Source organism: Rhinolophus hipposideros, assembly GCF_964194185.1.
Source record: "Rhinolophus hipposideros genome assembly, chromosome: 3".
Classification (NCBI taxonomy): Eukaryota; Metazoa; Chordata; class Mammalia; order Chiroptera; family Rhinolophidae; genus Rhinolophus; species Rhinolophus hipposideros.
This window is the reverse complement of record NC_138049.1, coordinates 104,559,355-104,583,888: the sequence shown is the minus strand read 5'-3', so window position 1 is coordinate 104,583,888 and position 24,534 is coordinate 104,559,355. Positions and strand designations below refer to the sequence as shown.

Sequence of the window (24,534 nt, the reverse complement as noted above, 5' to 3'; positions counted from 1 at the left end):
CGTGCTTCAGGTGGGGTGACTGGAGCAGCTCTGACGGGGATCAGGGGGTCTATGGGAGCCTTCCTGTCACTCTTTCTCTGGTCCACGGCCCACCTGGCTGGGTCCTGAGGGAGGGGACCCAGGCACAGCCTGCCCCTCGAGCTCATTTCTCTGCAAGGAGCTTAGTGCCAAGCCTGCGTCAGGATGCAGTCAGTACGCCTCAAAGCCGGACTCACGCCCAGGCTGTGCTGCTCACAGAAACGCCGGGAGCCTTTTATACTTCACCCAGCCAGTTCCCAGCCTCAGACGTGTCCCTCCAGTGCTGGTCAGGGACACGTGTCATTCATGTTCTTAAATCTGCCCTGATTTCCGGGCACAGAAGCACTTGTGGACTACTGTTCTCGTCATTAAACGTATTTGACAGAGGAGGAAACTGAGGCTCAGAGAAGAGAAGTGGCTTGCCTACAGCCACACACTTCCCTGCTTTACTGGGGTACAGAAGGGTATTCCCATCTAGGAAATAAGACCCCCGGGGCTCCTGGTGGCAGAGGCAGGGCCCAGTTGATGAAAAGGCATGGGAGATTATTCTTAATGAAGCCAGCCCCTTTGTTAAGACCGCCACCCTCTTCTGAGTCCCACTCAAGGGTCTCAGCCCAGCTCCACCTCAAACACCTTTGGGCCCCAACCAATGCTTCAAACCATCCACCTGGCTGGGCACCCCTGGGCCTCCCAATGGCCTGCTGGTCCAGGCTGGGGCCACCTGAGGCTTCTGCACAGGCTCCACGCACCTGTGTTGGGGCCTGAGCTGCAAGGGGCTCACAGTGCAGGGGGACACCCCCCCCACAAGTCACGGGGGGGGGGGGGAGAGAAGGTGCCAACACCCAGCTCCGCCCAAGGAGGGGCCTCTACCCATGGGCTTAGTGCCAACCAGGTAAGATTGCCCAAAGGTGGTGACCCTGAGCTGAGTCTTACAGGGAGGAGGCGCAAGCAGCCAGGTCGGGTGCATTCTGGGGGGGCCGAGGTACGCACACTAGAAGTGGGGCAGCTCTGTGCCAGATGCTGGCGGGGGCTGGGGCCCTGCCCCCAGGAAGTGCGCCCCCTGCTGCTCTGCGGCGGCAAGGCAGCCTGGCCCTCTGCTCGCACCCTGGTCAGCACGCCCCTCCCTTACTTTCTGCCTCTTCCAGGCAGGCCAAGCTCCTCATATCTCTCCTAAGACTCTCAAAGAACTCCCAAGCTCCGGAGGAAAGTATGGTCACCAGGAACTCATGGGGGAAAGAGAGAAGGAAGAAGGGTCCTGGGGCAGTACTGGGCCCCTCCAGTCATGGGTCACAGGCAGAGCCAAGGGGACCCAGTCTGCTGCCCATAGCACTGGCCCTGCACTAATGGTGGCTGGGCAGACACGCAGCTCCAGCTAAACCCTCCATCTGGTTCCTTTCCAGTTAGAAAGTGGGCCAAATGCGACGTTTCTCCCCCATGAGGGGACACAGATGGACAAGAGGAGGAGGCTGGACGGGGGTGAGGGTGAGCCACCTGGCTACAGGAGGGAGGGGGGCCCAGAGGCAGAGGGGAGGGAGGCAGGGCTGGGAGTTCATTGTTCTCCAACAGGGAGAAACTCTTAGGTTAAGTAATCTTTCTGGGCAATGCTCCCCGAAGAGGTCCGTGGGCTGGCCCCACATGAAACCCCAGGGCATATCTTGCATGCTTCGTGTTGCTAGTGAAGGAAGAATTAGGGGACCACAGCTCTGTCAGCTAGAATGTGAGTGAGTCACAAGGCACTTGAGCTGAGAGCACGGTCTGAGCCAGGTGTGATATTCTTACAACCACAAGAGGGGAGGCTGGAGGGGAGTTTGGGGGGTTACGCAGAGCTCAATGATCCTGGTGAACACTATGGAGTATCTAACCCACGGTGAATATTTTTCTGCAGCTGTTACATGGATCCACTTATCTGAGATCGGTATCATCAGCACAGCTCCAATATACGCGTATAAATGAAGAAAGTGAGTCACACAGAGGTTAAGTGGCTTCCCCAAGGTCACACAGACAGTCAGAGACAGAGCAGGGGTTTGACCACACGCTGCCTGTCTCCCACAGCCAGCCCGTCAGCCCATCCACTCTGTCCTGACCAAGGCCCTGTGGAGTCAAAGGGACACCTGGGGCCCGTTAGCTCAGGCAGGCCTGGGCACAGCACCTGACCTGGGGTAAGTACCCACTGGTATCACTGTCCTCAGCGTGAGGAGCCAAGTGCCAATGGTGCCCCTTTGCACTGCTGCCCAATTGTCAGCATGGCTACCCAGGGGACCCTAGAATAGGAGTTGGCTCAGCAGGGGCTACTGCGGTGACACAGCTCAGTAGTTAGTGACATAGCATCTGCCTCAACTGCCCTGCGGGGCCCGTTCTATTGCCAGAGAGGACTAGAGTGACCGGGGAAGGACCAGCATTTACTGGGTACCCACTGCATGCCTGGCACTCAGTGAATCCTCATACACCCTGGGGGCAGGTGTATGACAGCCCCATCTTACAGATGAGGAAACTGAGGCTCAGAGGTACTAAGTCACCTGACAGAGCTCACACAGCCGGAAAATGGGCGTGCAATCCAGGTCTGTGTCCAAAACCTCTCTTGGGCAGAGAAAGGGAAGTCCCGGGTCACTGGGTCTCTGTTCACCCCCATCTCCTGCAGCACCGCTGGAGAGACCCCAAGTAGCACACCAAGCCTGCCAGCGCTCCTATGTCCAGCCTCTGCAACTGCAGCTCCATCACTATGGGGACCATGGGTAACACTGTCCTGAAACACTTTCTTCAAACGTCTCCACCAAGGAGGGGGAACTTTCTTTCCCCCATGGTCTCTCACATTGGATGAAATAAGAATCCATGAGTCCACACTGATAGTAAATATGATCAAATTAAACCCACTTAGCGAAGAACAAGCCCACTCCCAGTTCTGGGCAGAGGCTGGAACCCACCAATAACGTCCCCAGCTCCACGCACAGGCTCATAGAAGGGAGGCGGCATGGAGGAGTCTGAGGTTCCCCATGGCTCCCAGGCCCTCCTGGATCCGCCTTAGCAAACCCCTTACTCCACACGCCAGCTTCCCAGCCCCCTGGCAAGCACCCGATACCACATGCCAGCTGCAAGCTGCCGCCCGCAAAGACAGTGCCTCCGCCTGCAGGGCCAGGGGCAGGAAGCCACAGCCACTTGCCAAGGCCATCTGAGCACACGGGGGTGGTAGGGACCTAGAGACCTCCTGGCCCAAGCTGGACTTGAGAGAGGAGACAGGCCAGAGAGAAGCATGCTTTGCCCAGGGGCACAGAGCAGCTGGGGCAGAGCCCATTCCAGATGAGGCTCTGGCCTCTGCACCAGGGGTTTAGAATCCAGGCCAGCCCTCTGATGGCTTCCCACGTGCTTGGTGACTGCACACGTAAGCAGAGCCACCCAGACTATAGCCCGCAGTGCGTGCCAAGGCGTCCCATTTCTCCCTGGGGCCCATCAGCCCACCAGACTCTCCAGCTCCCCAACTCAGCCCAGCCCTGCAGTGATAGGCAGCTGTGGTGGCCCCAAATCAGCCCTGACACCACACCTTGCTCTCGCCCTGTGCTGTCCCACCAGTCAAACCGGCTTGTGCTTGGTCCCACCCCTCAAAGCCCGGCCTCTGCTACAAGAAAGCTGGACGACTTCATTGAAGAGTGTCTATTTGAACGCTGTGGAGGCCACGTGGTGAGGTCCAGTAAAGCTGAGTATGCTGAGTGCTTACAGCCAGCACGTACATCCCTTCCACACTCCTTCCCAGAGAAACTCTCACGTGGGCACGAGGACACGTGCACAAAGAACTCGCTGCAGCACTGTTTGAAACAGCAAAGATAAATGGAAACAACCCAAATATTTTCCAACAGAAAAACAGGTAAACGGTGGTGTGTTTATACAATGGGATATTGTGTAGTTAAGATTAATAAAACAGCTCTAGTATCGGCTGGACAAAATCATGAGAAAATAGTTGACTGAAAAGCAAATTGCAAAATGATTTGTCCCATTTCTGTAGAATTTAAACTTTTACTTATTTAAGTGTGTTTTTCCAGGACCCATCAACTCCAAGTCAAGTAGTTGTTTCAATCTAGTTGTGGAGGGCGCAGCTCACAGTGACCCATGTGGGGATCGAACCAGCAACCCTGGTGTTACGAGCATCGCACTCCAACCAACTGAGCCAACCGGCCGCCCTATCTGTAGGATTTAAAGACTACATATAATAAGACTTATTACATGTGGGCACACACATATATATGTGAGCAAAAGCTGCATGAAAGCAGGAGATTTTGTCTATTGGATTTGTAATCGCCCCAATGCCTAGAACAGTGTGTGGCACATACTAGGTACTCAATAAATGCTCGCTGAGTGACTAAATAAGGACAAAAAGGGAACCCACCATCTTCAGTGCCCTGGTTACCTCAAGGGAGAGAAGGACAGGAACAGGACTCTGGAGGGCTCCACCGGAGGTGGAGGGGCGGGAGGGTCTTTCAGGGAATCCATGTTTTATTTCTTCAAAAAATAATCAGAAGCAAATAATGCAAAATGTAAATGCTTGGTAAATGTGGACCCCAGGACCCAGGCCAGACAAAACTCTCAGACACAATGACCGTGAAGGCGTTCCAGGCCTTCCTCATGTGTGCTGCCTGGTGGAGAACACACCAGAGCACACTCAAGCCTTACCCTGTTCATCCGTGAAATGGGGCCACTCGGTTGGTCACTCCTGGCCCAATGGCACCCGAAGTACGCACAGTGGGACGGAGGGGGCAGGGTATGAGGAGCCTGCCTGGGGCTGCCCTTCTCCTGCCAGCCAGCCAGCTCCTGAAATCCTACCTTCCCCTGAGGAGGGCTCCAACCTGGCCAGCCCTCCCGTGGTGTAAGCTGGAGCTCTGCGCCTCCCCCAGGCTCTAGGTACCTTCCTGACTTGAATGTGACATAGAGACTCCACTGGTGAAACTTAATATCGGTTTCCTGTTGTATTTGTGGTCTCTATGCCCTTTCCATTTGCGGTCTAGTGACCTTTCCCAGTGTTCTCTGGGTCCAGCCAATGTATGTGTCTGTGTCTGCCTCCACCTGCACTCCCCAAGGGCAGGGCTGGGTCTGCTCGTTCATTCATTCGTTTCTTCATTCATTCATTCCAGAAGTGCCCTGCTCAGTTCCTGACACAATTGATCCTTAAGAAACAATAGCATGTAAGACCCCTTCCTTGGGAGCTCCGCGTCTAGTTGGAGAAGCAAGACCAGAAGAGAGAACATCAGCCTGAGAAGCCAAGATGCCAGTCTCCTCCCCGGTGGGAGCAGACCTTGGTAGGGAAAGGCCCCCTGGGTGCCAGACTGGCTGCACGCTTCCCCAGATGCTGTTTATTCAACCACGTGCCCTGCCCCACATCACCACGGCTTTTCCTTCATTGAGTCAACACATGTTTCCTGAGCACTTATTTTGTGCCCGGCTGGGCTGAGATGCTGGGAGGCAGCCATAAGGAGAGAGCCCTGCTCCCATGGAGCCTACGTTGCAGGGCAAGCGTGATGGAAAACATGTTGGGGTCAGGACCGAGGTGGAAACAAGCAGGGCGATGTGAAGGACAGACGCTGGGGCTGCACGCCCCCACTCTGCAGGCTCCGACCAGGCCACAGGGCTGACGGGGCAGAGGCAGATTGGATTCTGCTGGGACTTTTCTCTAGGAGCTGCTGCCTTATTTGAGAGCCAGAAATTGGAAACACTTTGGGCTTGTAAATCCCGCCCTCAGTGAAGGCTCACTGCTGAAGTGACCTCGTCTCCTGGGCTCCACTGGCTTGGATTGTCTGTGCCTGGCTCCCTCCATCTGAGCTTGTTTGAGGGCTGGCACAGACACCCGCAGGCACTAAGGGACACCGAGGGGGAGTCCGTCAGCCCGCTTGCCCGCGGAGAGGTGTCTCCCTAATGCCCCAGTGGACTGACGTTTACACAGGTGTGATCACTGTACCTGTGCCCAGCTGCCACCTCCTCCCAGGAGCCCCTGTCCCCACTGGAAGGCTCTCCCCACTCCACCTGTCTAAATAAGTCCGCCCCCGCCGTCCTGCGAGGCCAGCCCCTGCAAGCAGCCCCCAGGTCTCCTGCCTTCATGGCCCCCACCCTGACAGCCTGGGAAAGCAGAAAGAAAGGCCTCCCCCTGGAGCAGCCTGCTTTTGCCCATGCCCGCCCCCAGGTAGGGGCCGTCGGGGGACCAGGGCTCCCCAGTTCCTCCCGAGAGCTCTCAGCCATATCCTTCAGGCTTGGCCATCCCTCTCACTCTCCTTCAGGTTTCTTCCAGCTCCTTCCTTCATCCTCTCCCTCACCAGGAGACCTATCCTTGCCAGGCCCCAAGGCAAGGTTGGGCCCTGCCCAGGAAGCTGCTAAACGGCCAGCCCGCAGGCAGTGGGGCAGCCCAGGTGGCCAGGCACAGCATCCACAGTTCCCAGAGGACTTGGCACCCCCCAACCCCCCTGCCTTTTGTCCCAGCACCCAGGGCCCTGGATTCTGCATTCTGCATCCCGGGCTGCGCACTCTGCCCAAGCAGCACCCCAGGCTCTGAGCTCCAGACAAGGAAGAAAATAACCCTCTTTAGAGCATCAAGCAATTTCCCTGGGGGCACGGCCAGGCCTGTCCTCTCCTAGTCCAAGCAGCCGCAGGAGGCTGGCAGACATGGGCTCCTCTTTGCCCTTTTCCTTTTTTTTTTTTTTGCCTTTTAAATTTAAAAAGGGAGAAAAACAATGAAAAGACAAATTCTAGGAAATCAAGTGGAAAAATCTACATTACAGCAAAATGTGAAGGCAGCAAACTGCAATGAGGATAGAAAGGGGGTGGAGTTACACAAACCAAGGGGGGGCCCCCCCAGGCTCCCCTAGGTTCCTGGCGGAGAGGAAGGTGGGGGGGAGGCTGGTGGTCACCCTGGACTGGACCGTAAGGCTTCTCTCTCTCTCTCTCTCTCTCTCTCTCTCTCTCTCTCTCTCTCTCTCTCTCACACACACACACACACACACACACACACACACACACACGCTGGCATGGTCCTCCCCTCCTTTCCTCCCACTCCAAAACCAGGCCCTCTCCCCAAATTCGCTCTCAGGAAAGGGAGCTACTCAGAGGGATCGATGACTAATAAGATGCTACTTTTGTTTTCAGCTGGGAACGAAGCCTTTACCTACATAAGTGGAGCTCTATGGCAGATTCCACGCAGCAGAGCTGTGGCGGGGGCCGGGGGGGGGGGGTATTCTGAGGTCAGCAAGGCCCTGAGTGAATGCCCCCCTAACTGCAGCTGTTCCAGGGTGAGCAGGGCAGCACAGGGGCGGTGAGGGGTGGCCTCAACTCCAACCAGCTCTGGCTCCAGCTGGGTGTGGGGCTCCATGGGGGCTAGAGGCCTGGGAAGGCAGGGTTCAGGCCACCGTCCCTTTCTGCTCCTGCTCCCAGCCCTACTCTCCACCTTTCAGTCTCCACTCCGGCCTCAATCTAAAGCATGAATCCATCTGACACATGGCTCCCTGCCTACAACCCTCGTGGCGCCCCATGTGTACCTGCATGAGTGTGTGTGTGTGTGTGAGTGTAAGTGTGTGTGAGTGAGTGTGTGAGTGTGTGTGAGTGTGTGTGTATGAGTGTGTGTGTCAGTGTCAGTGTGTGTCAGTGTGAGAGTGAGTGTGTGTGTGAGTATGAGTGTGTGTGAGTGTGTGTGTGTGAGTGTGTGTGTGTCAGTGTCAGTGTGTGTCAGTGTGAGAGTGAGTGTGTGTGTGTGTGAGTGTGTGTGAGTGAGTGTGAGTGTGTGAGTGTATGTGTGAATGAGTGAGTGTGTGTGAGTGTGTGTGTGTCAGTGTCAGTGTGTGTGTCAGTGTGAGAGTGTGAGTGTGAGTGTGTGTGAGTGAGTGTGAGTGCGTATGTGTGGCACACAAGGACGAGGCCCGCAGCACCCAACCTCACCCTGGTCCCAACCAGAATTCGCCATCCTACCACATCTGCTCCCCAACAGGCCTTCGCAGAAGCTGCTCCCTCAGCCAGGAGGGCCCCCCAGGGCTGGTCAGTGACCCTCTGGCTCCCCATTGCAGCCCTTCCCTCACTGGGCCTCGGCCATGTTCTTGCCGTCTGTCTCTATGCTAAGGGCCTCACAGCACCCAGCACACACGCTGCACCTGTTTGGGACAGGCAGTGATCCCTACTTCCTAGATGAATGAGCCACCAAGTGTCTGACAGGGACAAGAGGGGCAGCGTGGCAGAAGCTGCTATCGTGGGCGTGAGGCAGAGGCTGTGTAAGAACCCCACGTGGGCACCTGCACCTGCTCAAACCCTCCCACCTCCTCTGGGAGCCTTCCTAATCCCCACAGCCCACTGTGACCTCCCCTCTGTGCCACCACCTGGTCACACTGAGTGCCCAGACATCTATGTGCACAGGCACTGGGCACCCACTTTGCACTTGGCACCTACTTGGTTCTAGGCTCTTGGCTACAAAGATAATCCACGCACAGCGTCTGCTGTGGCAGGACCCACCAAGGAGCTCCATGCACATGCGTGGGCTGGGCGTCATGCACACCTGGACACCTCGCTCAGTCCTGCCTTCTCTAAAGATTTTACTTCTCCATCTAGATGCAAATTCCTTGCTATGAGTGCTGAGGAAACACACATACAAAAGCAGAACAAGTAAATAAAAGTATAAGATAGCTGAGCAAATCGGTGGGGCCCCATGGGCCCAGGGCCTGAAGACAGCTGAGCCAGTAAAGGACATGAAACAGAACATTCACCGTCCCGGCTGCAGCCAGGGTGGCTCCAGCCCACAGCAGACAGTGGGCCCTGGGATGGGGAGACAGTCACCCTGGTTTCCCACCTGGAGGTGTCTCCCTAATGCACTCCACCAAAGGATGGTGCAAAGCATGAATATTGCACCTGCATGCAGCTTCCCCCAGCCCTCCAGTCTGAGGCCAGGGGATGCTGCCTTCACCGCTTCCTGGCTGTGCGCCTTTAGACAAGTTACATAGCCTCTCTGAACATTAGGCTTTCCATCTGCAAAATGGGGGGGGACTTAAAGAAACTCCACCTTGTGAGGTTGGAGTGAGGGTCAATGATGGTGTTTGTGAAGGCTTGGGTCTGCCTCCTGGAGCCAATACCTTTGGGGAGTGGGCAAGACCTAGCGGGGTGGGGGCTGCTAAGGCAGGAGGGCAGGAGCTGGGACAGGGACAGGGAACCTCATCCCCAGTTTGGGTCAGGATCCAGCGCTGGTGAGGTCCATTTGCTCTGGGGACCAGGGGCACCAGGCTAAGCCGAGAACTGTCCCCAAGGGACGGTGCTGGGTGCATAGCTTGAAGGCCCAGGGACTGCCCAGGGCGGGACACATCCTTTCTTTCCTAAACATTCTCTGCAACACATACACACACACACACACACACACACATACACGGCGAAACAAACCCTCACAAATCAAAATCACATGCCACACATTACCTCCACCTCAGTCACAAGCCCTCACACAGAGACACACGGCCCCACCCCATCACGGGTATGAACCAGGAGACAACCTCATACGGCCTCACAGCCACAAGGACCTGCACACGGCCACACACAGTCACAGCTCACACAATCGCACAGCAGCACAAACTCACGCAGGAACCACACAGCCTCGCACCACCACACCGAGCCTCCCTGCCGTCACCCCACAGAGTCACGTGGCCACACACACGCGAGGTACACGTCCACACCTCCGTGGAACTGCCAGGCTGGCCTGGGCCGGACCTTGGTACCACTAGTACCTCTGCTGTGCTACTGGAGCAGAGGCAGGCCTGGCTGGAGGGCCAATGGGGCCTGGCTAGTGACTGGACGGAGGGGTACAACACCTCTGCCACCCAGGAACTATTCACCGAGCAGCTGCCCCACGGAGGCAGAGCCCTGTCTTTCCTCGAAACCCTCTCCGTCTGCCACCAGGCCCTGCACTCATGCCCAGCTCTGTCCTGCAGAGAAATGGGCTGGCCTGAGAAGGCAGGGGAACCAGGCATCCAAGCTGGCCTGGTGTGAGACAGGAGGCTGAGCCTGGGCACACTCAGGGCCGCGTCCCACGTCAATCACCTGCTTGCTTCATGATAAAAGCCACTTCACCCAACCTCTCTGAACCTTCATTTCTGCATCTGCAAAATGGGGTGGCCTTATCCCCACCCCCCAGACAAGCAGGGTCATTGTGAGGGCTGCAGGAAGCCCCAGCCCTGGGGGATATTTTGGGGTGGGGGAGGACGCAGCTTTGGGGAACGGGTCAGGGCAGCTGTGGGGCTCAGTGCCTCTGAGCTGAGGCTGCTGTCTCCTCCCCAGGAGGCAGCTGGGCAGCGGCAGCATTGTTCAGAGCTGCATTATTCATGGTGCTCAGCTCTGAGCACAGGGAAATTTGCTGAGTGATCGACCTAATATCTTAACACAAACCCATTTAGGCAAAACACCTTTGAAGCGAGAAAGGAGGAAAAAAAATAGAAAAGGAAGCCAAGGCGTTTGGAGGCAGGTGGTGGCGCGAGGAGACTGAGGGGGCAGGGCACAGAGAGAGGGCTGGTTCCTGGCCTGCCCCCACCCCAAGGCCCCCCTGGGAGACCCCTGCCCCAGCCTAGCCCCCCAGACTTCACCTTCCCCCACTCTCAGTGGTCAGAATGAGGGAATCCCACCCATTTCTCAGATTTGGTTCAGATAAGGGGAGTCAGACCCAGGACTGCTGAGAGTTTGTTCTGAGTTCTCTGTCAAGGAGCCACTTACAGAACAAGACCCCCAATCCTCTTCCCCATCTGCCCCCAGCTCTAGTGACACACCTGGAGGGCGAGGTCACATAGCGGCTGCTTGCCCCTTCCTCAGCCTCACAATTCCGCATTCGACCACAGCGGGGCTGCTCTCTCCAACTCAACTCAGACAGTCCCGCCCTTGAGCTTTTGAGGGCCCCTCTCCCAGAAATACCCTCCTGCTTCTCCACCTGCCCGACCCCTCCCAGCCTAAGGGCTCAATTTCTCCTCCTCCCCCCTGAAACATCACAGATCCTTCCCTCAGTTGGAACCCCTCACTGCCCCTCAGGCTCTCGTCACACACCCCCACTGGCACTTGCCAACCTCTACCTGTGCTGTGGTCAGTTCTATAATTTCATGCTTTAGGGCCTGAGGGCTGGAGCCAGGTTACCTGAGTGCGGATCCCAGCTCTGCCACTTCTTAGCTGTGTGACTTTGGCAAGTTACTTAGCTTCTCTGCACCTTGTCTCCTCATAATAGAATGTGAGGAGTAGGCGAGTTTATAGAAGGTGCTTAGAACAGTGCCTGGCACATAAGTACTCAATATGATTGCTATTATTACAATATTATTGTCAGTTTCCTCTAACAGCCCATAGCCCCTTCAGGGGAAACTATGTCTTTCTAATTCTTAACTCCCCACTTTCCAGCAGAGCTCCAGGCACAAAGTAGGTGACAGTCAGTGCTGGTTGATCTGAGCCTGATTTCCAGCACTGTTGTCTGCGGAGCTCTTCACCCCCAGACCCTTGGAAAGAGGAGCTAGGGCTGGGCTGGTGGTGGAGACCCCTGTGTGGGACAGGGGTGCGGAGAAGATAACCTCTGCCATCTCCACCCCATAGCAGGAACCAAAGCTCAGCTGGGCAAGAGGAACATGGAGGGGCCAGGGTTAAGGGACAGCAGCTGGCCCATGGTTGGCCAGAGAGGAACAGGCAGCTGTAGGCCAGGATGAAATATTTAGGAGCCCATATCCCCAGGAAGCGGAAACAGACAAGCAAAATGAAATGTTGAGATGTAATTACCCAGGCAGACCAAGCATGTCTCCTGGCGGCAGTGGGCTCAGCTCCCCCAGCCCGCCACAAACAGGCACTGGGTACTGAAATCCTTCTGGATCCGCTCCTGTGCCAGCCCTCACCCCCTCCTCTTCAGGTCAGAGCCAGAGGAGGGGTGGCAAAGCGTGGGGTTCCTCCAGGCTGATCCTTTCCATGGCAAAATGGCAGGACACGTGGAGAACAGTGGCCTGCGGCCAGCACTGGTGCTGCATGTATGCAGGGCAATGCCTTCACCCCACCAGGCCTCAGCTTCCTCCACCAGAAAATGGGGCTGCTGCCCATGGCTGGGAAGGAGGACTGAGATGGTGGATGTGAACATGCCCCCAAAAACTGGCCTTGGTGAGGCACAGTGACGAGGGTGGCAGCCTCCCGCAGTGAGGACAGCGCAGCCTGGCCCAGCGTGCCCCAAAAGCCTTTCCTGGGGCATAGGTTAGTGGGAGCTGATGGCCGAAGGTCAGATATGGGCCAAAGCTGCAAAAGTGCTCACCTCACCCCCAAAAACTGCCCCAGGCTCTTCCATTGCTGTTGGGGAAAAGGGGCCCCACGCCCTGGGGGCCTGTGTGGCCCGATGTGGGAGTGGAGAGACAAGCACCAGAGAAAGGTGGCCTGGGTCCCTGGAACAGCCATGAGTGGGCTCCAGAGGGCAGCCGGGAGCTGGGGGGCTGGGGGATGGGTGCTCCGCTGACCCTCATCCTGCAGGCCAGAGCCAGGGGAGGGGTGTGACCATCTGCTAGTTTTTCTCAATCAATAGGCATTCGGGGTGGGACAACTTTTCCTAGCGTGGAACTGTCCCATGTTGCAGTACAAGGACATCCTGGCAATCTGGGCACTAAATGTCAGTAGGGACCCATGTCATTGTGATATTTATACTGACATTTAAATGTCCCCAGGGACGGCGTGGACTGCCCAGAATTGAGAGCTCCTTTCTGGTCCAAACCAGGCCAGAGAGGAGCCGTGATCTGCTGTCCAGCACATGCCACTCACACTGCTGCCCCGACCCCTCTCCGGGCTGGCTCCATGCGCCTGGGGCTGGTCCAGCCTCACCTGGCAGCAGCCTGCTGACCCCTCAGGACCTTCCCCATTGCGCACACCAGCTCCTGTCTGCACCATCTTACCACAGCAGAGCCTTATGTCTGCATATAAACCTCAGCCTGCTCAGCCTGGCCCCCCACAACTCTCTACCAAACCTCCAGTCCCACTCTGTCACTCCCCATCCGACACACACACCTCCAGTGGCTCTCACCTCCCTCAGGGCAAAGTTTGAACTCCTCAGCGCAATCCTGAGGTGCTGCAGCCTCATCTCTCATCACTCCCCACTTCCAGCAGCATCTGCTGTTTCCAGCACACACCGGGGTGTTCCCATCTCCAGGCCTTTGCTCAGACTGTCCCCTCTACCATGATGCCCAGTTTCTCTTCCCAAACTCCTTCTTCTTCTAGTCACCTTCCATCCGTTCTTGAGGATTCAGCTCAGGCCCCCTCCTCCAGGAAGTCTCCGTGGGTGACCCCAGGCTCCTTTTCCCCTGGGTGCCCATAACAATCCCAATGTCTCAATCACTGTACTTAGCACAGTGAATGGAAATTATTGGACTAGATGTCACTGTGCCCACTCGCCTCTGAGCTCCAGCAAGATGGCCACTGCCAGGTCTGCTGCCAGGAATAGCACATTCATTGATTTAGCAACAATTTACTAAGCGCCTCCCAGAGCCAGGAGCTGTCCTAGATACTGTGGGTACAGACAAGAATCCTGCCCTCATGGAACTGACATCCATTTATGACATAGATGATAGATGCTAAAGAATTAGTTAGTTAATGAATGAATGAATGAACTAATTAATTAAGAGCTGGCCTATTGTCCAGAAGGTCTCTTGGCTTCATCTCCAGCTCCTGTCCCTCCACCCTTCTCTTCCTGTCTTCCTCCCAATCACTCCCTCGCCCTATTCTCTGTCTTCTCTCTCCCTTGCCCTTTCCCTCTTCCCCTCTCTCACACACTCATCCCACTTCCCCATTATTCCATGGCCCCTCATGTTCATGCAGCACTGTCAGCTGAATAATTTCTGCCCATGTTCTCTCATTAGCTCCTGCCAATCAGCCCAGTCTCAGGTATTATGACCAATGTACAGATAGGAAAACTGAGCCCCACAAGCCAGAGCCTAGTGCTGGCTACCTCCACCTCCCCTTTCTCCAGCCCATCTTCTCCCTCTCCCCCATTTTTCAGTCTCTCTCTCTCCCACCTTCTGGGTGACTGGCAAGTTGCTTCCTCTCTCTTCCCTATCTGTACAATGGGGCAAACAGGCAGGCTCTGGGAGACGGTCCATGGGGCCTGGGGTTCCCATCCCCTCCTGCTCTCTGCAGCCCCTATTCTGTCCCCACTCAATTTTCATTCTTTTCCCTCCCTCCTCTTGCTTGTCACTTTGTCCTCCTTCCTCTCCCCATCCCAAGGCCTCCCTCAGGCCCCGAGATGTCTGCAAAATGATCGTTCGCTTTCCCTCTGGTTCATTAAAAATGAGAATCTGCATAGAATATCCATATGATCATTCCTTCTGCAGCAAAATGGAGCGTGGATATAACACACCATGCAAGTTGGGGAGAAAGAGGACAGTCACCATGGGAGAGGGGAGAACCCCAACCAGGAAGAGGCGTCAGCTCACTCTTGGGCCTCAGAGGCGGCACCTCATTCCCCTTTATTGGCCTTTCTAATGGATAATTCACCTGGTTTGTCATTCTTACAATAACCAGCAAAATAGGGACTACAATTATCCTCATTTTACAGATGGAGAAACTGAGCACCATAAGAAACAGTGGCGGGGCCAACCCGGTGGCTCAGGTGGTTGGAGCTCCGTGCTCCTAACCCCGAAGGCTGTTGGTTCGATTCCCACATGGGCCAGTGGGCTCTCAACCACAGGGTTGCCAGTTCAATTCCTTAACTCCCATAAGGGATGGTGGGCATCACCCCCTGCAACTAAGATTAAACACGGCATCTTGAGCTGAGCTGCTTCCCGGATGGCTCAGTTGGTTGGAGCGCGTCCTCTAAACCACAAGGTTGCCGGTTCGACTCCCGCAAGGGATGGTGGGCTGCGCGCTCCGCAACTAGCAACGGCAACTGGGCTGGAGCTGAGCTGCGCCCTCCACAACTAAGACTGAAAGGACAACAACTTGACTTGGAAAAAAGTCCTGGAAGTACACACTGTTCCCCAATAAAGTCCTGTTAAAAAAAAAAAAAAAGAAAGAAACAGTGGCTTATCCAAAGACACACAGCAAGTCCGGGCAGCCTGCTGCTCTCTCAGGAATAATGCATCCTCCTCCTTCTCAGAAAGAGGTGGTGTGAAGAGCCAAATTCAGTCACTCAGCTCCCCTACCCAGAGCCCCCTTCTGCTCCCTGGGACAGGCCCACCAGGCCTGGTCTTCAGGGCTCTGGACGGCCCCTCCTCAGGAAAGCTTCCCCTCCCCCACTCCCAGCCTGGCCTCCCCCTCCCTGCAACAACAGTTTAGCCAGCTGCAGAGATTTTTGGTGACAACTGCTTCCAAACCTCTCATCCTAGCTATACAATTGCATTCAGACCTGCCTCGTCCCCAGAAGGATTTGCAGCAGTGCCCGGAAATAAACATATTTGGCTAAAATAAATGAAAACAAAATTGAGGGGAAGGGACCTGCACTTTACGGATGAGGCTCCACACGGCATTCACAGACTGTCCAAGAAGTGGAGAACTGGCCCTTTGTTGGGGACCGGAGCTGACCAGAGCGTCCCTGAATGTCTCTGGCCTTGGGGTCGTGTCGCTGTCCGTGGTGCTGACGCCAGGAGTGCCTGGACAACGCCCCTGTCTTCTGCCCATATGCAACCTGGGAGCAAGTCCAGGGGGCTCAAGCTTCAAATACACCCCCATCTGTCCCTTCTCAGCACCCCACCGCCGGCCAAACCATGATCTCGCCTGTATGACAGCAGTAGACTGCTCACTGGCCTTCCCGCCTCAGCACATTGTCTATTCCCTGCACATTGGCCAGTGGGATCCTATCAAACCCAAGTCCGCTCACATCCGTCCTCTGCTCACAGCCCTCCACTGCTTCCCATCTTACTCAGAGTAAAAGCCAAAGTCCTCACAGTGGTCCAGAGGCCCCACAGGATCTGCCCGTCTTCTCCTGCTTCTCTCCCCTCAGCCATTCTGCTCCCGCCTCTCGGCTCTTCCCCAAATGCCATCTCAGGGTCCTTGCACTTGTTGGGTCCCTGCCTGCGGCACTCTCCCCACAGATGTCCACGTGGCTCACACCCGCCCTGCACTAGGGCTGTACACGAGTGTCACCTCTGCAGAAAGGCCTTCCCGGACTACCTGTCCCTCTCTGTCCACTTATGCTGCTTTATTCTTGTTCGTGGCAATGCCCATCAGCTCCTATCTGAAATTATATTATACAGTGATGTATGTACTTATTCACTGTAAACTGCCTCTGGCCCTTTCTCCAAATGTGAGCTCATAAGGCTAGGGATCTTCATTTGTTTCGTCCAGCGCCGTGTCACCAGTGTCACGGTTCAATGCCTGGCACACAGTAGGTGCTCAATAAATATTCATTCACCAACTGAATGAATTACTGTGCAGAGGTGAGGGATGAAAGGGCTAAAGAGAAGAGCAGAAGAAAGGAATTTTCCCACTCCCCAGCCCCTTGCCAGCCACGTCCCGCAGAGCAGGCTGCGTGTGGTGTGGAATCCCGGACTCTGTCCTTCTGAGTCCCTGTAAACCCCAGGAGTACGAGGGCAGCCAGCACTGGAGGAGCGACCACCAGGGGACATGTCCCTCCCCACCTCCAGGGCCTATTTTGCCCACTTTTAGACAGGACAGACTCATATGAAGCCACGTGTGGCTGGTGATTCTTGTGTCATACACTCTCCTCCCCTCAGCACACACACACTCCCTACCCCAGGAGCCACTCCACCTCTTCTTTCCCTGGCCTTCTGTGGGGGGCAGCTCCTCCTGGATCCATCCATCTGACTGACCTACCAGTGCTTCCCTGGAGAAGCCAGGTGAAGGAAATAAAGCCCATTATTGAAAGGAGGGCTCTACCTTCTTTCCCTCAGGCTCCAGAGCTGGGCAGTTGTGGAGTGGCACGGAGCTGAGTGCAAACCCCAGCTCTGCCAACGACAAGCTGGGAGGGCCTGGGCTAGCCCTCAGGGAGCCTGGGCCATGGTCACTCCCCCTGCAAAATGAGGACAATTCTCAGGGCGTCTGTGCAGTGGCAGAGGTGGGGCCAGAGCCCGGCAGCTTCTGTGAGGACAGTTAATGAGACCTTTCCTAGAAATATGTACATTAAAACAAAAGGAGGCTCAGAGGTCTTCACACAGGCCAGGCTGGCTGAGGGGCCAGTGCAGGGGGCTCTGGGAGAGGCCTGGATGGGTGGACACTGCAAATAACAAGGGGAAAGGGCTGTGGTCATCCTCAGTGTGTCCACATTCATGAGCCCATCGAAGATGGCACACAGCCTCTTCCTGGGCTTACAGGTGAAGACACTGGAGGCTCAAGGAGGGGAAGTGCCTTGCCTAAGGTCACACAGGAGCAGGGGATGGGGATGAGACGCAGATGCCACCCAGGACACTCAGCAGCCACATACTGGCCTGCAGCAGGAAGCCTCAGGGTGGGGAGGGAAGGAAACATGAGCGCACAGGCCCTTCCACAGCTGCAGAGGATTAGAGGATGGGCCATGCTTTCGCTACACCTGCAAGGCCCTTAGAGTGGGGAACTTGGGGTGCTGGGGACCCCACCTCGGATGGGAAAATAGGCTCAAGTCCAGTAATCAGCAAACAGGTGAAGGAGACTTCCTAGAGAGTGGGGGAGGGGACAGGAAAGGTCAATGACCTCCACCACTTGCTCTTTAACAAAGGGGAAGAAACCGGAAGGGACCCCTGTCCACGAGAACCCAGAAGGACAGAACCCAGAGCATTCCCAGTGAAAAGGCTCAGGCCAGGGGGGGAGGGAGCAACAAGGGCAAGAAAATGAACTTGAAGAAAATGAGGTCCAAGCCAGGTTTAGGATTCATTTGTTCAAAGGATCAGAGGTAAAGAAAGCAAAGAGGCTGAAGGGCTGAGGGAACAGGTTGCTATGGATGTGGCTGCCCTGTGACCTCAGGTCTGGGCCCAAGAACAATAGACACACTGGATGCCAAAGGCCAACCTCATGGTACCCAGACCTCCATGTGGAGACGACACATAGAAAAGCCAAGAGAGGTAGGTGAAGAATGTGAGACACACCTCATGGGGTCTCAGAGATGCCCTGACCCATCACCTTCACATTGGTGATGAAACTGAGGCTCAGAGAGATAAAGTGAGCAGCCCAGGGTCACACAGCCACCGAGAGACAGAGCCAGGACCAGACCTGGGCGCGGACTCCCAGCCCAGGGCCCTCTGCCCCACTCCCCGACTCTGGTTAATAGCAATGAGACCGACACCTTTGGCAGCTTACTGCTTAGTACAGGCCCAGGCTGTGTTAAGTGTTTAATGTGTATTAACCCATTTAGTGCTCACAGAAACCTTAAAAGGAGATATGTGTACTATTAATATCCCCATTTCACCAGATGAAAACTGAGGGCCAGAAACCTTAAATGACTGCTCAAGGTGGCACTGCTCACGGTGGGCAGAGCCAGCTCTTAACCACTCCACTCTTCTGTGTCATCCAGAAAAGGACAGGATTCGGAGGCCACAGAGGGGCCACACCCAGAAAAGGGAAATTTTTTAAAACCTCAATGAAATCGTCAAACACGTTCCACAAAGGAGGCCAGTGAAAGCAATGGTTGCTTCCTGCCCAAGAGGGAAGCGATGAAAATTCAGAACAGAAAGGGCTTGGCGTCTAACATTTTCTTCCTGTCATTCCTGTCAAGTTTATAGGCGAATTCAGATGGGAGTGTGTTCTCATCATGATAGGCCAGGCCAAACATGTCAGAGGAGTCGGAGCATGCAGGAAAAGTGACCTGATGACACCCAACCCAGGGGACTCACAAAATTGAGAGGTGTCAGCGCCCTGCTGCAGGCCAGAGTGGCAGAAAAATCAGAGCGGACAGGCGACGTCCCCGAGGCGGGCCCGCCAGGCGCAGGGTCCATCTTCGGAGCGGGACACAGATTGACCTGGCAATCACTGAGCAGTCCCATCAACACCAGCACCTTGCCAATCACCAAGTGCCAGCCAGGAGACTCGGCTAGCGCGGGGTGATCTCATGGCTCAGCGGGAGGTGCCCACGCAAGCCCACTAATTTCCACCCACAGCACAGTGATGGGTGGCAGACCAGGGGAGCCAAAGATGTGATGGGTCTCAGGTTCAGGGCAGCCTAATTGATCAACTAGAATGTGGAGACTGGCAGCTGAGCGGGCCTACTTCCCCCCACACACACATCCTTGGGGAATGCGTGGCCAGGGGGCAGGTCATGCTGGGCTCCGGCTGCCGGGTCCCTGGGCCGTGAGTCCAAGAGGCAATGGGAGGGAGAGTCCAGGGGACCCTCCCTGAGAAGGTGCTACAAGCCATCCCCCTCTCATAAACACCAAGCTGCTGGCAGGACCCCTCCCTGCTTTCAGTAACCCATCCTCTCGGCTAATTCCAACCACATGTCATCTGATCGGGGGCAAGGAGACTGCATGCTCCAGGCTCTGTCCCGGTGCAACTGGCCCCAATCACCCCTGAACCAAAAGATCATGCCCTGAAGTGCCACCATTTGACAACCATTCCCTTAGACCTTGAGCAATCGTTCATTCTCCAGCACTCCTCTGAGAGAAGCATCCTAAATAAGTGCTTTTCGGTGAATGTCTGAGGGTGTTTCCTGAAGGAGACAGAATTGTGAGCACACCCCAGACAAGCCCTTGCTTACAGTAAGAATGCCTGGCTCAGGGGCAGCGGACGCTGAACACAACCTGTGGGGTGTCAGAGCGAGACCAGGGTGATGGGCTGACGCACCCACCCCTATTACAGATGAGAAAAGGAGGCCCCAGAAGGGCAGTGACAAGCCCAGGGCACAGGTCTGCTCGTCCGTTTGCTTATTTGCTCATTCTACACACATCTACTGAGGCCCTGTTATGAGCACGGGGTGCGAGAGACACCCCGGCCTCAAGGAGCCCAGAGTTGAGTGGAAGAGACAGAAGGAGAGTCAACAGGCACGGGGCTTCCCAGGCGCTGAGCCTGGGAGATCATCCTCCCCACCCAAGTGAGCAACTCTGCTGGGGGGAGAGCAGAAGAGGGAAGCCTGCAGGGAAGGGGGGTCTTGGCACTGAGCCTTGATGGGCAGAGAGGACCCCCAGGCCCTGAGCAGGTTGCACATGGCAGGTGATATGTGCTCCCACCCTCTTGGGCGAGCAGGCACGACCCCAAGTACCAAAATGTTTCAAAATATAGGGTTGACCTAAAAGAATCTCTGCTCAGCTCCATCTCACATCGTTCCCTGTCCCATGGCCACTAAGACCAGGCCAGGCCCCTCACCGGAGGCCCATCTGCCTTGTTCACTCCCACCTGCAGGCTCTTGCCCATGCTGTTCCCCCACCTGGCGTGCCCTTTCCTTCCTCTGCACTTGCCCAAGTACCCTGGCCTGCAACCCTGCTGGACTGCCCGTCTGGCTGTGCTGGGACCCCCTGTGTCCCCAGAGTTTCTCTTCATCTCTTCACTTCAACAGAGGCAACATCTCATCCCTGCATTCACTCACTTAGGCGAACCCCACTGAGCGCCTGCTGCACCCAGGGCAGGGTGCTAGGTCTGGCTTGTACCACTCGTCCCACACCTACTAAGAGCAGGCAGGGCCCACGGCCTAGCTCCTGTCCTCTGGACACCCAGCAAATATGAAATAAATCCGTGAAACCCAGGCCAGCTGGGAGACTTGGGCGGGTCTGGAAGGCTGAGCCTCTTCCCCTGCCTGTCCCCTGGGGCAGGCAGCCCCTCAGGAGGAAGCATCTGAAGCAGGCACTGCAGTGAGAAATGACAGGAATGAAGCCCACGTTTCGGCCTAATGCTGCTGCAGACAGGCCCTGAGTTCTCACGTCCCTACCTCTGCCCGACCCCGAAAGGATTTCTGTCCTCAGTGAGTCAGCAGAGGCTTGGGGACAGCGGGGAGATCAGTGGGGAAAGAGGCTGAGGTCCCAGGGCAGCCTGACCCCAGATGCCTATGCTGTGCCAGTCTCAGTGCTCCCCCACGGTTTCTGGGAGAGCAACCTTGCAGGCCCAGGGCTGGGAGGAGGACTGAGAAGTGAGTAGTTGGGGGCTGGATTTTGTGATCAATCAGGCATTCCACAAACACTTAGTGAGCAACTACTACATGCCAGGGACGTGCTAGAGGCTGGGCATGCAGCTAAGAACAAAACCGGGGGTAATCTCTGCTCCGGTGGACCATAAACAAAAAAAAATTTACTTGTCAGTGCTTTAAAGAAAAACGGAGCAGGGAAGAGAGAATAAAGGGTAACGGGCTGGGGAAAAGGCTATGTTAGATACAGTGGTCAGAGAGGCCGCGCTGACCAGGGGATACCTGGGAAGACACCTGCATGCACTGAGGGTATGGGCCACATGGGTACCAGGGAAAGAGTTTTCCAGGCAGAAGGATGAGGCAGTGCAAAGGCCCTGGTGTGGGCTTGGGCCTGTGAGGAGGCTGTTGTCGCTGGAGCAGAAAGATGGAGAGGGGAGTGGAAGGAGATAAAGTCAAGGAGGTAAGGGGAGGCAGCAGAAAGGGGAGTGGGCACTCTAAGTGTCCACCCTTAGGGGTTTCTGGATCCTGGGAGTGCCCCAGGGCAAACCTCTCCTCTCTGGTCTCTCAGAAACATGAGCACCCAGAGGGACTGGCCAGCTTTTGCCAGCTGGTCAAGCTCTTCTCCCAGCCCCTCAGAGCCCCCAGGAGGCCAGAGAAGCTCAGTCCAGAGATGTCACACAGCCAGCAGGATGAGAAGGCACCCCAGCCTTGGGCCTCAGGCTGCCGCCCTGCCAGTCACTGCCCATGCTGCGCTGACAGGGGCCATCTAAATCAAGTCTGAGGCTCAGCCCTGGGAGTTGGAGCTGCAGGTCAGACCAGCAACAGCTTGACTCATCAGCATATCCAGAATATCAATGGGGGACACAGGGACACAATGGGAAGAGGAGGCTTTGGAGCTTCCCGCTGTGTAAGATAGGGTGTCCTCCAAGGAGCAGACCCGAGCACCCACGCCCCTTCCTGCCACACCCAGAGAAACTATCTTGTTCTGACTCTGGGAGCACAGGCCAACATGTGCCCAAGATGCTGGAATCACTCACTAGAGAGGACCAGAACCAAATCCCCACGGAGAGGCCCCTGCTTTCTTTAAGCCCTATGCCAATGTCCCAATCAGTGCTGGGTGCTACCCAGGAGCTCCCCACCCAGAGGACAGAGTTGGGTTCCAGTCCCAGCTCCTCCACATTCTAGCTGTGAGGCCTCAGTTTCCTCATCTATAAAATGGGCTTCTATAAAATGTGATTATGCTCCCTTGCGGGTCCCAGAGCCCATCACACACAGTAGACACCCAGGACTTTCTGGCCAAGCACTTGCCACAGCTCTGATGTGCATCTTCAGCGTGGCAAGCATGCCCTCCCCTCTGCCCCGCTCCCTGGCACTTCTCTGAGGAACTCACTGATGATTTGTACTCCAAAGGACAAATTAATACAATATATGGCCAAAGACATCTTTAATCTTGCGCAGGGATTAGGCTACAAGGTACAGTGGCTTCTTTCTACTGGCCACTCAATTCTGATTTCAATTTGGCCAGCTGGAGCATGGCTTTCTCCTGTTTTTTTCACCTGCCTAAAGACGTTCCTCCAAATCAAATTTCATTTAGCAGGGCAGGGAGCCCTCGCTGCCCAGACACAAGGGCAGGCCCAGCCAGGAGCTGGGGGTTGTATACCTTCAACTGGGTGACAGCAGGAGGATCTGGGGACATGGGAGGTGCAGCCAGGGTGGGAGGTCAGGTCCCATCTGAGATGGGATGGAGTACAGAGGGCATGGGCACTGTGAGGGGGCAGCTGTGCCAGGGCAGAAGTGCCCCTTAGCTGGAGGCCTTCGCAGAGTAGCTAGTTCCCTTATTTTTCTAGAAGTCCTTTTTCAAAACCTTGAGTAGATTTTGTATTTTCTAACCACCAAATGCCTAGAAAATTTAAATAATAGTCTTAGCTTCAGACAAAACGCAATGCCCAGACCTCACCCCCGTCCCATGCCTCTCACATTCTTGTCAGCATGTGTCCCTCCAGGCCGTGCACGCACGCACATGTGTGTCACTGTCATACCCCATCCCTTGCACAGGGCTTGTCCACATGGGTCTCAGTTAATGCGGTGGGAAACAGGCAGGAGATAGAGTAACAAGAATACAAAAGCAGTTAAGACTCTAGTCACAGAGCCAGACTGCCTGAGTTCAAATCCCTTCTCCACCAGTAACGTACTGTGTGACCAGCTGCCAGTTATTATTTGGCCCCTCTGTGTCGGAGCTCCTCCCTGTAAAATGGGCGTACCTACCTCATAGGGCAGGGAGGAGTACCCAGGACAACAGGTATAAGACAGGTGCTAAGCATGTGCAGGGCACACAAGGAGGGCTACGGAGGTGCTGGAGCTGGGTCCCTTACAGCAGGGACTGAACACAACTGAACGCGAGGATGCTGAACCTTCTGTCCCTGCCCCATCCAGTACCTGTGTCCCCACATCCTGCAGAGGTTGCACCTTAAACAGAAAGGTAGTAGGCTTGTTTGGGGAAAGAGTCAAGCCACTGAGCAGGACCTGGGGCCAGCCCAGAGTCTGAGCAAAAGGAGGAAAGGACATTCGGGCAGCCAGAGGGAGGGGGCTGCAGCACTGGGGGTCTGACACTGCCACCATGGGTCTCAGGGGGCTGCCGTGAGAGCCGTGTGTCCAGCCCAGCGTCCCTCTGCCCCTCTGCGGGCCCAGCTGCGGGGATGGGGCGTGGCCTGGAGCCGCAGCCATCAGTCAGAGCCGCCCCGCTGCCGCCCAGGCCGCCCTCTCTGCCAGGTTGCAGGCGCCCAGCGGCTTCGGCTGTGCAATTAAAGGGGCTTATCCAAGATTTATACAGCAGGATTATGCCCACAGGGTGTTACTAACGCCAGCCTCTGGACACTGTGGTCCTTGAAAAGCAATTAGAGTCCCGGGTTATACGGGTATAAATACACAGACACCATCCCCCAAGGTCGAGGTTGCCACAGGAGCTATTTAGAGGCTGCGCGGTGGGAAAGGCCAGGAGAGGGGGCAGAGGGGCTCTCTCTGCAGGGGGGTGGGTCTGCGAGGAGGGGGAAGGGCCTCCCCACTTCTCCCCCCAAACCCCAGGCATGACAGGCAACGTCCCTCAGCCCCACAGCCCTCAGTCAGCCATCCCTCTTGGGAAGCCTCACTCCGCGGGATGGCGGGGGCAGCACCCCCGGAGCCCACCCCCACAGCCCCCTGGCTGCCCTCCTTCAGCATGGCCACTGGAACTGACCCACTCAGAGGCCCAGGCCTGCCAAGGTGTTAGCCCTCGTTATGTTAGCCTCTTACTACTTGCCCATACTTAAAAGCTTTATCACTGGAGCTTCTGAGAACAGCAATTAAGGGGAGAGGGGGGAGGTGGCCTGTGGTAAGAGGGGGAACCTAGAGAGAGCAAATTACTTTCGTACCGCTCCTCAAATCCCACCCACAGGGCACCTACTTCACGGAAGCCTGAGCCAGCTCAGCCCTGTGAGATGTGACGCCCCCAGCCCTGCCCTCACCCACACCAGACTGTTCAATCTTACGGACTCTGGATCCCTGATCCCTCAAACAACCCTAGCTCC

At 55.9% G+C, this 24,534-nt stretch overlaps 1 protein-coding gene across 1 annotated transcript in view; it reads right to left on the bottom strand.

Annotated features, from left to right (window-relative positions):
- Nucleotides 1–24,534, bottom strand: part of GRM4 (glutamate metabotropic receptor 4) — a 118,372-nt gene that overhangs the window by 39,790 nt on the left and 54,048 nt on the right. The gene's annotated exons all lie outside the window — the stretch shown is intronic.